Genomic DNA, 12,076 nt, shown 5'->3' on the forward strand with positions numbered 1-12,076 from the left:
TTGCCATCCGGACCCCAATAAGATGGTTATTTTGAGGCGCTAGCCTGCCATCTTCTTGGTCTGCCAGCTTCCCAGTTAAAGTCTCTTCCTTGTCTCAACATTTCGTCTCTTGCCTATGGTACGGGCGAGCAGAGAAAGCCTGGGCTCGGTAACAATAGCACTAATGCAGGAATGAGTAGTTGGCTGTAGAATGTATCTGTGAAGGCTTGCTGCCTGAGTGATTGGTTGATGGTGGTGCTATTTACTGGGTGGGACAGAAATAAGGAAGTGAGGAACATTACCGGTGGTGGAGAAAGAAAAGAGAAAAGCTAATTGTCTGGGGATCTGTTCAGTTTTAAGCTTCTTGTGGAATGTTCAGAATGAGATTTCTATTTGACTAAATAGGTGAATATCCCAGGAGAAGATATCTGGGCTGAACTGAGCTCAAAATTAATAACTTATCACCATGCTGGTAATATGAAAATATAAGAGGTAAGCCAGGTTGTGTGTGTATTGTGAAGATGCTAAAGACCAACTTTTAAGAGATCTCTAAGGTTAGGGGATGTACTGAGGAAGAGTATGCTGTAATCAAACCTGGAGTGATATTGGAGTTAGAACCCAGAGCACATGTCCCAGAAGCAAAAATGAAGAGAAAAATTTGAGGGGTTATTGTACTGTTAATACCAAAAACTGAAGAGAAGGCAAATAATAAAAGTAGTACTAGTACTCCGTGTATTTGACCTTTAGAAGACCATTGTAGTATAATGGAAAGATAGATGCTTAATGGATAACAATAAACTTTTTTACATAGGTGGAAATTGTAGTTGAACTGAATGTGATGGTGTTATATTACAAGTGAAATGATCATTATTTAAGTTAATTAAAGTCTATCTTCCTTTTGGCATAAATACTCATAACCTTTTTGAACTGAATCACTGAAGGAAGTGTTCCATAATTTTGAGTCAGATAGAGCATCATTTAGTATGTCTTATAATTTTTTTAAAAAGGCAAAACAATATGAGGCACCATTTTGTTTTAATTCATGGAATGACTGTAATTTTTAATTAATGTCCAAAGTTGTCAAGAGTATAAGAAAATAAGAAGTTACACATTTTATTTATTAAAGAATAACTGATATCTCAAAGAGCAATTTGATGGTATCAAATTCAAATATTTTATTTCCAGGAACTTTATTTATCCTCAGTAAAATTATATCATAAATGGCAAATGTTTTCAATTATACATGATACATTAAATATCACATATTATATAATATGTATGATCCCTATTAATCTATATTTATTACATGTATCTATACAGAGACTGGAGAAGGAAATGGCAACCCACTCCAGTATTCTTGCCTGGAGAATCTCATGGACAGAGGAGCCTGGTGGGCTACAGTCCATGAAGTTGCAAAGAGTCGGACACAACTGAGTGACTAAGCATGCACACAGAGATATCTATTGAACCATTTTAGAAATAGCAAAATTGTAGAATTAATCTAAATTAAATGCCCATTCATAAGTTATGACCTGTTTAGTCAAATGTATTCCTCAGCCTTTGAAGAATTAGTGTAGCTTTTTTTGCTTTAATATTTTTTATTTATTTATTCCTTTGGCAGCCCCAGGGTCTTAGCTTCAGCATGTGGGATCTTTAGTTGCAGCATGTGGAATATTTAGCTGTGGCATATGAGCTCTTAGAGACATGCAGACTCTTTGTTGTAGCATGGGGGATCTAGTTCCCTGACCAGGGATCAAACCCAGGACCCCTGCACGGGGAACGTGGAGTCTTGGACTCCATGGAAGCCCTTAGTGTAGCCTTAAGTGTTGAAATCTTAAAAATCCTCCAAGATAAATTCAGCATTTTTTGAAGAAATTGAAAAATAGTATGTAGAGTAGATTAATTTGTATACATTTCAAGTATATATTATATATATATACTTACATATATGTGAATGTGTGTGTGTGTGTGTGTGTGTATGAAGGCTTCCTGGGTATATGTATACGTAGCCTTAAGTGTTGAAATCTTAAAAATCCTCCAAGATAAATTTAGCATTTTTTAAAGAAATGGAAAAATGGTATGTAGAGTAGATTGATTTGTATACATTTCAAGTATATACATATACATATGTGAATGTGTGTGTGTGTGTGTGTGTGTGTGTGTGTGAAGCCTTCCTGGGTGGCACTAGTGGTAAAGAACCCACCTGTCAGTGCAGGAAGTGTAAGAGATGTGGGTTGCATCACTGGGTCAGGACGATTACCTGGAGGAGGTTATGGCAAGCCACTCCAGTATTCTTGCCTAGAGAATCCCTTGGACAGAGGAGACTGGTGGGCAACAGTCCATAGAGTCACAAAGAGTTGGACAGGACTAAAGCAACTTGGTTCACACAGGGATATTTGAATATGAATAGGAGAGAATTCTACTTTTAATTAAATAAACTTTCTATGTAGTTTCAACCCTTTAATATGTGTTTACACTGAATTTTTTCAAATACAGTGTGTGACAGCTTTATTATTTATTTGTTTTTAATTAGAGGATAATTACTTTGCAATATTGTGATGGCTTTTGCCATGCATCAACATGAATCAGCCATGATTCAGGCATACATGTGTCTCCTCCCTCTTGAACCCTCCTCCTGTCTCCCTCGCTATCACATCCCTTTTGGTGGTCACAGTGCACTGGCTTTGGGTTTCTTGTGTCATGCATCGAATTCCCACTGGCTAACTGTTTTACATTTGGTAATGTATATGTTTCAATGCTTTTCTCTCAAATCATCCCACCCTCTCCTTCCCCCACTGTGTCCAAAGTCTGTTCTTTATATCTGTGTCTCCTTTGCTGCTCTGCATATAGGATAGTCAGTACCATCTTTCCAGACTCCATATATATGCATTAATATACGATATTTGTCTTTCTCTTTCTGACTTACTTTCACTCTGTATAATAGGCTTTAGGTTTATCCATCTCATGAGAACTGAAATGCATTCCTTTTTATAGACAGCTTTATTTTTTGATAAAAATTACAAATCTGGTCTTCTCATGCTAATTTTTCACAATAGTAGGTACATTTAAAATGTGAATACTAGACTGCTAACTATCATTACACCTTTTACCCTTTTATAGTAGTTGAAGATTTTTAACTTTTAAAAAGCTTTCTTTAACTTTTTACTCTGTAAACAGAAAACAGTTATGATCTGTAGTGCATAAGCAAAGTATGAATCCCAACATTTATTTAATAAATATTGGAACAACTTATTAGGTGTACTGGGCAGGCACTGTTAGGTACGGTTGCACCAGTACCTAAACAAAGTCCCTCTACTCATGGTATTTATGAGTGGAAAAATCAGAAACCAAACCGCATATTAATAAAGTGCCTGGTGATGGCAAGTGTGACGAAAAATTATAAAACAGAGTGAACAGTAAAAGAATGATCAGGGTGGAGAGAAGATTTTATTTTAGCTTTTTAAAATATTTCTTTCTTTATTTGGCTGTTCCAGCTCTTAGTGGCTGCATGTGGGATCTAGTTCCTTGACCAGGGGTCCAACCTGCAGCCCCTGCATTGGAAATGTGCAGTCTTGACCACTGGACCACCAGGGAAGTCCTGAGAGAAGATTTTAGACAGTGTGTTCAGGGAATGCACCTCTCAGCCACCTGAGATCTAAATGAAGAGAGAAAGAAAGTTCTGGAAGCTCCAGGAGACGTGTGATTCAGGTAGGGAAAGAAGTGCAAAAGTCCTTGGGTGAAAGGGCAGTGGCACTAGGATGGATTCAACTTAGCAAAGAATAGTAAGAGAGAGGACTGGGCCAGACAAAGTAGAGCCTTGGAAGCTATGGATAGGGTTTGAATTTTATTCTTAGTGTGATTAGAGAGTTTTACAAAGGGATAATGTGATCTGGTTAGGCTTTAAGAAGACATTTTGTTCTAGTAAGCAAAAAGTGAATTGGGGCAAAAGGCAAAGGAGAAATCAAGACCAGTTAGGAAGCTATTGAAATTATCTGGGGTGAGCAGTGGTGAGTCAAACTATACTGATGGATCTTCTTTAGCACACCCCCACCACATGCTGGCCTTACCTCCATGAAAGAACTCATCACTGCCATGACAGCATTAGAGTTATTTACACCTTTCTCCCATGCTGTTCCTCTCTGTAACCCCAGATACAAACCAGGGGGATTGGCAATGGGATATAGTGAAGAGGGTAGTTAGGAGAAACATTTTGAAGAAAAAAAAAATGATACAAATAATATTGCTGAGACAGGAATCATTAACTGGGGACCCATGGAAATCTATGAGACCTTGTGCAAAATGTATGCATATGGGTATCTTTCATGGAGATGACCCATAGGTTTTTGTCAGAATCTCAAAGAAGCCTGAAACTCTTAAAGACAACAACATAGCTAAGTGTCATTAATTGAAAAAGTGGCATTTCCATTTATAGAATCATATTTCTGAATGGTAATATCAGATATCTGGTATTACTTGGCACTATCTCCAACTTTTAAAATTTATTTTAAAATAAAATAAATGATTCTAAATAAAATAAAAAATAATAAGTATTTATTTATTTATTTGGCTGCACTGGGTCTTTAGTTGTGGCATGTGGGATCTAGTTCCCTGACCAGGGATCAAACTTGCATTGGGAGCATGGAGTCTTCCCTACTGGACCACTAAGGGAAGTCCCATCTCCAACTTTTAAATAATTACAATTATTTTTATTTTGCAATTTCTTAGAGTCTTATGATGGTATCTGTGTAGTACAAGTAATTAAAAAATCTTAGTCAAGTGAATTGAATATGAGAATTTCCCAGTTATGAAAGCATTAATATTTGAACACTGTTCCTCATTTTTTTAAAAGTATTTCCTTAGCATATAAGAAAGAGAAATGGTGAAACAAATATTGTACACATAGAAAAATATAGATAGGAAATCATGGGGAAAATCTTAGCTTTCTTAATAATGAAGAAACTCAAGCTGGAATATCATGAGGTTTTACTGTATTTGTTAAATTAGCAAAACTAACCCAGGGATTCTTTTTTAAGCACTGGCAGGATTAGGGAATAAGAAGGGCACCAACACATTACTCCTGGCTTTGTAAATTGGCCAGTCCTTCTGGAGAGCAACCCGGTATGGGTTGGGGATCATAAAACTGTTCATAGTGTTTGATCCAATCGTTTGTTTTAGCAATCTCAGTAATGGGATTATTAACCAAAGGAATGTGTTTATAGCTTGTAATGGCAAAATGAGTACTCATAGAGAAAATGAAGTAGTAACCTAAATAGCAATAGTGGTTTAGACAAGGATTCTATATTTAGTGGCATGCATATGATGTATAAGATAGTGGAATTTAAGTATATGGAACTATTTATATAAAATAATAGTGAGCTAAACACAGATATTGAACAATTGCAATAGTGTAAAACACTTTTGTACACTGCTAAAAGTCAGAAGACATAGTGCAGTGATATAAATAATTGATAATTGCAGAGGTCTATTTTTCTGTTCTAAATTGAATGTTAAATGTTCAAAGTCACATACATTCACACACAGAGCATCACCTGAGGGAGGGGGTGGAATACAGTATTATGTTTAACAGGTTCTGGACCCAGACAGCTTAGTTGAAGTCCTAGTTTCCTTAGTCCTGTGGTCTTGAACAAAAATTCATTTGCTTATTTATTGTCTCAAGGTCTCATTTGCAAACTGGAGATCACAATGCTACCATCTTCATAAACTTGTTGTAAGCCTTAAAAGAGATTACTGCAAAGTGTTTGGCAAATAGCAAGTGCTAAATATGTTTTAAGTAGCATTATTATTGTATACTTTGATCAATCATGTGCATATTAATTACTTTGTCTCAGGCTCTTTTCTCACAGCTTGATAAATGGCCCATCTCCATGACTAGTTTGTATTAAGCAGGGACTGTCTTATAAGTTGGAGAAGGCAATGGCACCCCAGTGCAGTACTCTTGCCTGGAAAATCCCATGGATGGAGGAACCTGGTAGGCTGCAGTCCATGGGGTTGCTAAGTGTTGGACAGGACTGAGCGACTTCCCTTTCACTTTTCACTTTCATGCATTGGAGAAGGAAATGGCGACCCAGTCCAGTGTTCTTACCTGGAGAATCCCAGGGACGGGGAAGTCTGGTGGGCTTCTGTCTATGGGGTTGCACAGAGTCGGACATGACTGAAGTGACTTAGCAGCATATCTTATAAGTGAGCTTCCCAGGTGGCGCTAGTGGTAAAGAACCTGCTTGCCAATGCAGGAGACTTAAGAGACGTGGATTCAGTCCCTGGGTCAGGAAGATCCCTTGGAGGAGGGCATGGCTATCAACTCCAGTATTCTTGCCTGGAGAATCCCGTGGACAGAGGAGCCTGGTGGGTTACAATCCACAGGGTCACAAACAGTCAGACACAACTGAAGTGGTTTAGCATGCACACGTGCATGCCCACACACATGTGCACACACACATATCTTATAAATATCTTGTGTATTCTATCTGTAGTACCTAGATATCTGTAGGTATTACCTGTAGTAGTTATCTGTAGTACCTAGTGCAAGGTAACTTGCACATAAACATAATAAGTATGTAGTGCGTGCATGCTACATCACTTCAGTCATGTCTGGCTCTTTGCGACTCTTTGGACCGTAGCCCACCAGGCTTCTCTGTCCATGGGATTACCCTTGGCAAGAATACTGGAGTGGGTTGCCATTTCCTTCTCCAAAATATCTAGTAGACGAATGCAAATGAGTTTCTCCTTTCCTAAGGATGAACAGTTCTCCACTAACATTATACTTCTAAATGAAGGGTTTTTCCTAAGGAACACTCACCCTGTCAGATTGTATGCTGGTTACTATCCTCTTGTTGTATTGAAATCCTATCCTTATTTTACCCCGAAGGCAAGACCAGTGGATCTCAGCAGCAGGGAATGTGGTTGGAACATGGGACTCAGAGTCACCAGCTCCGTCTCAGCGGACTGTCCCCTTATGAACAGTGTGACCCTGGACCAGTCCTCAGTTCTTTTTGTCTCTGAGTCTCCTTATATCAGTTGGGAAGATTTCATGTCATTGTTTTCAGGGATTTAAAAGAAGACTTCCAGAAATCAACATTGCAAACAGAAATGTAAATTTACTGTAAATGTAAATGTAACTTACTCTTTTTCACAAACGATTAAGAGGAAGAAAATTATATTAACAGAAGGGCAGGGAAAGAAAAGCTCATGCCAGTGACCTAATTTTCCCCATATAATGTGTGTCTGTCTTTGCTGGAAAATCTGGGACAAGGAAAACATTATGAAGACAAATCACAGCAAATTAAATCACTAGGTCTATACATTTCCATGTAACAAGGCATAAACAAGAGTAATATCATCAATATGAAATTTTCAGCCTGAGATGGGAGAATAAGCTAATTATATTTATGTATATTTACATATTTTTATATATATTCATGGGAAATGGATGAGGAAACAGTGGAAACAGTGACAGACTTTATTTTTTGGGGCTCTAAAATCACTGCAGATGGTGACTGCAACCATGAAATTAAAAGACGTTTGCTCCTCGGAAGAAAAGTTATGACCAACCTAGACAGCATATTAAAAAGCACAGACATTACTTTGCCAACAAAAGTCCATCTAATCAAAGCTACTGTTTTTCCAGTAGTCATGTATGGATGTGAGAGTTGGACTATAAAGAAAGCTGAGCACCGAAGAACTGATGCTTTGCTTTTGAACTGTGGTGTTGGAGAAGACTCTTGAGAGTCTCTTGGACTGTAAGGAGATCCAACCAGTCCATCCTAAAGGAAATCAGTCCTGAATATTCATTGGAAGGACTGATATTGAAGCTGAAGCTCCGATATTTTGGCCACCTGATGGGAAGAACCGACTCATTTGAAAAGACCCTGATGCTGGGAAAGATTGAAGGCAGGAGGAGAAGGGGACGACAGAGGATGAGATGGTTGGATGGCATCACTGATTCAACGGACATGAGTTTGAGTAGGCTCTGGGAGTTGGTGATGGACAGGGAAGCCTGGCGTGCTGCAGTCCATGGGGTCACAAAGAGTTGGACATGACCGAGCAGCTGAACTGAACTGAACATATTTATGTATACGGGTATTTCCTAATTCTGACTCTCAGATGCAGAGTGAGCTTTATAGACTTGAAACTGACCTTGGCCTTCTGAACACTGAGGCCTCTGGTTCTGTTTCATGTCACTTTCATTGTCACTAGGGTCACTGTTGTGTTGTGGGAAGGATGCAGACCGAAGAGGGCCCCCTATGATAAGAACATGGCTACTTAAGAGTGAGCAGTGTTTAAACATAATGCACCAATGTTTATGCAATAAGATGTTGGCCTTATCATGATATGGTCATGGGAAAAAGTGTCCTTGAAACTCTAGGTGCCCTGTGTCAAAGACTTCCTTTTATTGCTAGATCAAAGACAGCTGTTTCTCACCCCAAATGTTTCAAACAAAATGAATCATTTCTGTAAATGTTTATGCATTTATTTGATAAAATATTATTCAGACTCTTGGACAGACAGAAAAATATCTTAAACATGGGAAAATTCTTCACAATACAGTGTTAAGTAGAAATTCTATAGGAAATGTCATACACAGTAAAATTTCTATTATCTATAGATGTACATGCACCCTTGAGAAAATATTGGAAAGAAATATATATATATATATATATATAGATAGATGTTAACAGTGACTATCTCTGAGTTATGGGATATTTGCATTCTTTATAATTGTCATTTTATTGATATAATCTTACATTATACTTTTTAATCAGAAATAAAATTAGGAATATTAAGATACACCTGTTTAGAATATTATGGTTTTCATTTTAATAGGAAGCAGTTTCAACTCATGGCAAAATAAGCACCTGATCAGGCAAATTAAAAGTTCTGTATTGCAGAGATCTGGAAGGAATTTGGGACAAAGAAAGTGGTGAAGGACAACATAGACTCAACATTTGATGGGAGCTTGTTGTTTTACCTCTGAGACTAGTTTGATTGTTAAAACTGTAGACCTTGTGTGTGTATGTGTTTAGTTGTTCAATCATGTCTGATTCTTCGCGGCCCCATGGACTGTAACCCACCAGGCTCCTCTGCTCATGGAATTTTCCAGGCAAGAATATTGGAGTGGGTGCCATTTCCTACTGCAGGGGATCTTCCTGACCCAGGGATCAAACCCATGTCTCTTGTCTTTCCTGCTTGGGGATCAACTAAACCTAACTTCTCCAATTTACAAATGAGGAAACTGAAGCTCAGGGAAGTAAGGTGATTTCCCAAGTTCCAGAAGCAAGTTAGTGGCTAAGCTAGGAAGACAAATCTAACTTTCCTAGATTTTATTTTTAATTTTCTTATTTTATTTATTTATTTATTTATGGTTGCGCTGGGTCTTTGTTGACGTGTGTGGGCTTCCTCTAGTTTTTTTTTTTTTGTTTTGAGTGATGTTGATATTTATTGACATCAAGGCAAAACAAGCTAAGTTGCTATTTAACAGGAACAAATATTGGTGCAGTTTCCTTCCTGGAGAGGGTAGGCACTCAGCTCATGAGACCTAAGGTCAAACAAAGACTGGATTGTTAAGAACCAACTAAGGGTTAAACTTTACAAATACAAAAATTGCTAAAGGCAAAAGGAGATGTTTTTAAAAAAATTTTTTTTACACTAATCTCACGTAAGCAAACAAAGAACTAAACTGAAAGTGAAAGTTGCTGAGTTGTGTTCCTCTAGTTTTAAAGAGCGGGGGCTACTCTTCATTGTGGTGCTCAGGCTTTTCATTGCAGTGGCTTCTCTTGTTTTGGAGCACAGGCTCTAGGGTGCATGGACTTCAATAGTTGCAGCACAAGGGCTCAATATTTGTGGCACATAGGCTTAGTCACTCTACAGTATGTGGGATCTTCTGGGACCAGGAATTGAACCCATGTAGCCTGAATTGGCAGGCAGACTATTAACCACTGGACCAGGGAAGCCCTAATCTTCCTAGACTTTAGACCATGCTTTTTTTTTTTTGCTCTATAGGATCCATAGCTGCCCAGTTCTGGCTCTGTCCCCTATTATGCTTTTGGATAAATCTGGAAGATTCCCTCTGATGCAGGTTAATTCTAGATGAGCTGCTCTTATCTCCATGTAGGGGAACTTTGGAAGACCAAATTATTTCTAAGACAGGTGGGTGTTTCTGATGATCTGAAATAAGGATTCCAGACCAAGCTCTGACCTGGTATCTGTCTGAAGCCCCTTCTTTGCTTGCAAGATGACCTGGGGATAAGCTAGACTTGGAACATCTGGGATTCTCAGGAAAAAATTCTAAGGGTTTATTCTAATTTGTATCATTTCCACTTTTCCATCAGTTGTCATGGCAATGTGCATGTACTGTCTCAACATCAGAGTCTGACCATTGCCAGAAAGAGGCCTTATTTCCTAGCTTACTTATGATGTCTGATGGGAGGGGCAGTAAAAGCTTTAGTGATATTTTTTGTTTTCTTTAGCTAAGACAGCACAAGAGATGATTTATTATACACATTTTACATTCAGCCACAACTGAGAAGAGAACTAGTCCATAATATAACAGGTCCAGGGCAAAGGACCAAAAGGGACCACTTTGATATGAGCAAGGTGGGTCTCTCAAAGGTGGTTGAGGTGATCAGAATGGCCATAGATATTCCAGACCCACTGAGACAAGTTCTAGATTGTAGGCATGCAGTCCAACAATTAGTACCAGTGTCCCTGGCCTCTGACTTCTCTCGTTTCTGTTGCTTCCTTGGGTGTACAAGTTCACTTGGACCTCTGCTCATCTTTCTTCTTTTGTGCTTCACCCAGCACATTCGCTTCTTCCTCCACTTTGCTCTCATATCACAGAGGTTTCTCAAAAGATGGCGTTAAGGCTGAGAGCTAGAGTGACATTTTTTAGCAAGCAATGCATATCGAATGAGGCTTCCCAGGTATCGCAGTGCGTAAAGAACCTGCCTGCAATGCTGGAGATGTAGGAGACGCCGGTTCAATCCCTGGGTTGGGAAGATCCCCTGGAGGAGGGCATGGCATCCCACCCCAGTATTCTTGCCTGGAAAATTCCATGGACAGAGGAGCCTGGTGGGCTACAGTCCATAGGGTTGCATAGAGTTGGACACAACTGAAGTGACTGAGCATGCATGCGTGCATATTGAGTGAGCACTGATAATGCACTCAGCATCGTGCTAGGCACTGGAAAGCCTCCAAGGAACTAGAGAGCATTGGGCTAAGCTCTGTAACCTCAGGCAGAGAATCTCTGACCCTGTATCACATCTTCTTTTTTAATTGACGTGTAATTGCTTCACAATGTCACATTAGTTTCTTCTGTACACTGTGCCACATCTTTAAAGTGAAGGTAACCTTACTATGGAACTTGCCTGGTGGCTTAGTGGTAAAGAATCTGCCTGCCAGTACAGGAGACCTGGGTTCAATCTCTGGGTTGGGAAGATCCCTTGGAGGAGGAAATGGCAACTCACTCCAGTATTCTTGCTTGGGAGATCTCATGGACAGAGGAGCCTGGCAGGCTACAGTCCACAGGATCACAAACAGTCAGACACAACTTAGCGACGAAACAATAACAAACCTTACTATAAAGAATGTTTCTAAGGAAGTGAAGTGAAAGTCGCTCAGTCATGTCGGGACTATACAGTCCATGGAATTCTCCAGGCCAGAATACTGGAGTGGGTAGCCTTTCCCTTCTCCAGGGGATCTTCCCAACCCAGGGATCAAACCCAGGTCTTCTGCATTGCAGGCAGATTCTTTATCAGCTGAGCCACACGGGAAGCCCTGTTTCTAAGGAACTAAAGGCTAAATTGTAGAGACAAGATTAACACGTACGATTTGACAGAGAGAACATGTAAAACAGCATGGGATGACTTGCTGGATTGCCTAACTGGCAACAGAGAGGTCACCTAGGACTTACTGAAGTCAGGTTAGTCTCCATAGGAAGGCAGATCTTTTTGGTTAGACAGAATTTGGGGCTAACTTGAATTAGGGAGCAATATGGCGTGTCCCATGTGATTGTTGAGTAAGGTCCCTTAAATTCTCATGGTTAGCAAGACGTAATAGCTCTGAAGCAGTTCATGGTGGGTAG

At 39.3% G+C, this 12,076-nt stretch overlaps 1 protein-coding gene across 1 annotated transcript in view; it reads left to right on the forward strand.

The window, feature by feature from the left end:
* Positions 1-3,560: 3,560 nt before the first annotated feature.
* The window catches only part of SLC18A1 (solute carrier family 18 member A1), a 49,952-nt gene continuing 41,436 nt past the window's right edge, over positions 3,561-12,076 (forward strand). Inside the window, exon 1 of the mRNA XM_043870584.1 lies at positions 3,561-3,687. The gene's annotated coding sequence lies outside the window, so the exon portion shown is untranslated. The remainder of the gene's footprint in view (positions 3,688-12,076) is intronic.

This window comes from Cervus elaphus, chromosome 16, assembly GCF_910594005.1.
Source record: "Cervus elaphus chromosome 16, mCerEla1.1, whole genome shotgun sequence".
Lineage (NCBI taxonomy): Eukaryota > Metazoa > Chordata > Mammalia > Artiodactyla > Cervidae > Cervus > Cervus elaphus.